At 39.1% G+C, this 4,251-nt stretch overlaps 1 non-coding gene across 1 annotated transcript; it reads right to left on the bottom strand.

Moving 5' to 3' along the window:
• Positions 1-3,854: 3,854 nt before the first annotated feature.
• Positions 3,855-3,961, bottom strand: LOC122737470. Its single transcript, XR_006354303.1, has one exon. It is a non-coding gene; the product is annotated as a U6 spliceosomal RNA (small nuclear RNA).
• Between the last annotated feature and the right edge of the window lie 290 nt (positions 3,962-4,251).

The following is a 4,251-nucleotide window of genomic DNA, read 5'->3' as shown; positions in this document are numbered from 1 at the left end:
AGGTCAATAGTAATAATCCAAATTTGCATAATGGTGTAAGGCTTACTGTACAATGTACCTTCGTTACTACCACCCTGAATAGTGGTTAATAGAGGCAGCCTAGTAGAGAGAAAAGTAGGCTTGGATTCAGATGATCTGGGTTCAAATTCTGAGGGCCACCTCCTAGCTGTGTGATGATGGTGACATTACTTAACCCCTCTGTGCCTCAGTTTCTTCATCTATAAAATGAGAGAGTTGGCTTCTATGACCCATTCCAGCTCTACAGCTATGGAGCAGAAGCATTTTTTTTTAGTGAGGCAGTTGGGGTTAAGTGACTTGCCCAGGGTCACACAGCTAGTAAGTGTTAAGTGTCTGAGGCTGGATTTGAACTCAGGTCCTCCTGACTCCAGGGCCAGTGCTCTATACACTGCGCCACCTAGGTGCCCCAGAGCAGAAGCATTTTTATCCCCACTTTACAAAAAAGAGAACTGAGGCCCAGAGATGTTGTCACATCCATAATCATACAGAAAGAATTGTAGGCAGGATTTGAACGCGGGGCTCATGACTCCTAAGACTAGCATTCTTTCCACTACACTGTATTGCCTTAAACCAAGTATCAAATATTCTAGTCAACACTCAAAATAACACACAAGAAGATTACTTTTCCAACTTTGCTTAGGACACACATTGGATCTCTGCTCTGCCCCAAGAGGAACAACTCATTACCCCCTAAATAGGCTTAATTTATCAAATCCTGGAGGCTCAGCGCTCAGAGCCCTGAGAGAGAAGGACATGGGGACAATAGGATCAAATGCATGGGAGGGGCTTGGAAGAAGTCCAGCTTCACAGATGTGCCTCCCACTGATCTGAGGCAGCCCTTTCACCTTATGGTGTGGCCCCTTTTAACTTATGGAGGCCTACAACTTTTCTGGCCAGCAAAACCACATAGAAACCTCTTGTGGGTCTCTGTATTACATGGAGTGTTTGTTCAAACATGGGGCATTGAGCAGGGAATAGGACAAAAGAATCATCCCTGTATAGCTGTGAGGGGCCCTGGACCATGAGCAGGAAACTTGATGGGCTGAGCAAAATAGGACAGGAAGCAGAAAGAAGGAGGTGTACTTTCTGTCCTGCAATTCAGCACATGTTTGTTGAGTTGAATTATTGAGTTGAAGGCATCAATGACAAACTTCACAGTCTTACCTAGTATAGCTGCTGACTGTAGGTGAGAAAATCAGAAGATTATTCAATAGTCAATTACAATTATAGCTCTTGTGTCCTAAAAGGAAAAGGGGAGATTTATCCTTAATAGGAAGGGAAACATTAGTTTTTATTTCCCTGTCAAGCTTACCCACAGTTGTCTTTGTTCTGATGAAGCAAAGTTTGTCCCTATGTTCCAGTACTTCCCAAGTAGTTCATGAGACCAGACCTTTGACTGTATCTAGCCCAGAGATTCTTTACATTTTCTGTGTCATGGACCCCTTGAAGGTCTGATGAAACCTATGGATGCCTTCTTATGATAATGTTTTTAAATGCATATAATACAATATGTAGAATTTAAATGGGGACAAATTATACTGAAATTAAAATACATATATGTGTATATATATATATATATATATTATATATATATATTATATTTGCATATGTATGTGTTTATATACATGTGTGTGTTCCTATCCAAACTTACAGAACCCCTGAAATCTATCCATGAATCTAGAAAGAATCTTTCAAATACCTATAGTTCAGAATATAACTCTGACTTTAGCTACTGCAGGCCCTTTGGATACCTTGGTGCATGGAGTACATTAGAAGGGGTGGAGAAAAGTTTTTGAACCAACTGATCATCCTTTGGGGTTTTCCATATAAAATTTAAGCCCATTTTGCATAAGATTCTTCTCAATGGTGGAGATTGATTATTCTGTGCTCCATACCTACATGAGGGTTGGAATCAGTGAGAGTTTGGGAGAAGAGAGAGTTTGGCCTTCTGATCCCTAGCCTCTGCAGAAAAAACATGTGGTTCTAGATCCTCTGCAGGGACAGAAAGACTTTAGGAAGAAGCAGATTTGTTGAAGATTTGGCACCTTGATCATATCCCCATCCCCGGCTTAACACAGTAGAAACTTTGGGGAATCTCCCCTTGAGTGAGATCTGAGATTCTCTCTTGGTTGAGCTGATATATCTTGCCCAGTGGCTGAGTTCATTTACTCTATGCATTGTTTGATATGGTCTCATCTGTATAATTTCTCTGAATTCCTTGCTATCAGAATGGGTAAATGAGTTTATTTACTATAAATACAAATATATACACACTTATACATATATATTTACTATTCACATATATATGTATATGATATTGGAGAGATATATGTATGTGTATGTGTACTATATGTGTGTATGTGTATGTATGTGTATGTGTATATGTATATATGTATATGTATATGTATTTGTATATTGGGGCACTCTTTCTCCATTAAGGGATAGTTATCAGAAGTACAGCTTATACTTCAAAATTATTTTCCCTAGACTAATATTATTTGTGGAAGGAAGGCCCATATATATATACATAATTCCAGTCCAATTCCTCTCTGAGGAAAGCAGAATGACTGATCTGATGGTTCTAATCTCCTGCTCTCCTCCTAAAAGGATAAAAGTCTCCCTTGGAGAAAGGTAGACCAGGGAGACTAAAAATGTTCTCTCTCACACACACACACACACACACACACACACACACACACACACACACATATACCTGTGAACACTATCAGAGCTAGCTAGCTAGCTCTCTGTCTATCTATCCAACCAGTAATGGTGCAGGCTTACCAAAACAAGTCAATCCAAGTCAAAGGACCTGCAACTAGTTATTCTTGGGCTATGCCCCACCTTGTGTATTCCATATTCCAACCAAACTACAATAGTAGGTGTTCTTCACATAGAATATTCTCTCCCTTGCCTCCATCCACAGGCTCTTTCCCATTTCCAGAATGATCTCACTCCTCACTTTCACCTCTTGGAGTCTCAAGCTCCCTTCAACACTTAGCTTCAAGAAGCCTTTCCTAATTCCCTCAGTAGATCGTGCTCTCTCCCTCACAAATTGCAGTCTATTTATTCTGCATCTATCCAGTGTGTGGCATGATGTTTACTAGCCACAAAGACTTGGGTTAAGTCATGCCCCAGGCACAGACTGGTTATGTGACCCCCTAGGCATATCTTTAACTTCTCAGAGCACTAGACTATGTTCTAAGACTTTATGTTACAGAAAAGGTACTAATCTGCACTGGTAAAGAGAGTTTCCTCACCTGGGAATTTCCTATATCCATGAAATCAGAAGCATTTAACCCCTTCTAGTTCAGGAATTCTTAACCCGGGGTCGATGAACTAGTTTTATTTTTTAATAACTATTTTCCTTGGTAATCCTATATATTTTATGTATTTAAAAACAGTATTCTGAGGAGTACATAGCTTTCATCCCGCTACCAAAAGGGTCTACAACACAAAAAGGTTAGGGGCAGCTAGGTGGTGCAGTGGATAGAGCACCGGCCCTGGAATCAGGAGTACCTGAGTTCAAATCCAGCCTCAGACATTTGACACTTACTAGCTGTGTGACCCTGGGCAAGTCACTTAACCCCAATTTCCTCACCAAAAATAAATAAATTAATTAATTAAAAGGTTAAGAACACTTTCTGGAATATCAAACAAACTGCTCAAATAAAAACAAACTTTCATTTTTTATTTATTTATTTTAGTTCCCAAAAGGATCAGATTTTATTACTTGGAAATTAATCAAACAACAAAGGTGAAACTAATAAAAATCAAAAATAAGGAAACAGGAAAATAGAAATACAGATAAATATTCTTAACTCTAAGCTTAACCTAAAAATATGGAACGCTTCACGAATTTGCGTATCATCCTTGTGCAGGAGCCATGCTAATCTTCTCTGTATCATTCCAGTTTTAGTATATGTGCTGGCGAAGCGAGCACTAAGCTTTCATTTTTGTCTGTATATCTTCAGTACCTAGCACAATCCCTGGAATGCAGTAGGCATTTAATAAATGCCTGTTAAATTGTATTGTCAAGTTCCACATGACTTTCAAATATCTTAGAACTTTTGTCATTACTTCTGTGATCTGGATGGCCCCCAATCACTAATTATTAATGAATTAATTTTCATTAATGAATTAACATTCTCCCAGGATTTCTTTGGAGCACTGATCCTTCAGTCCCATACTACGTACAGCCTTATTGAGGTCACAAAAACCTTTAAGGAAACC

Source organism: Dromiciops gliroides, chromosome 1 (genome assembly GCF_019393635.1).
Source record: "Dromiciops gliroides isolate mDroGli1 chromosome 1, mDroGli1.pri, whole genome shotgun sequence".
Taxonomy (NCBI): Eukaryota; Metazoa; Chordata; class Mammalia; order Microbiotheria; family Microbiotheriidae; genus Dromiciops; species Dromiciops gliroides.
This window is presented reverse-complemented; position numbering and strand designations above follow the sequence as displayed.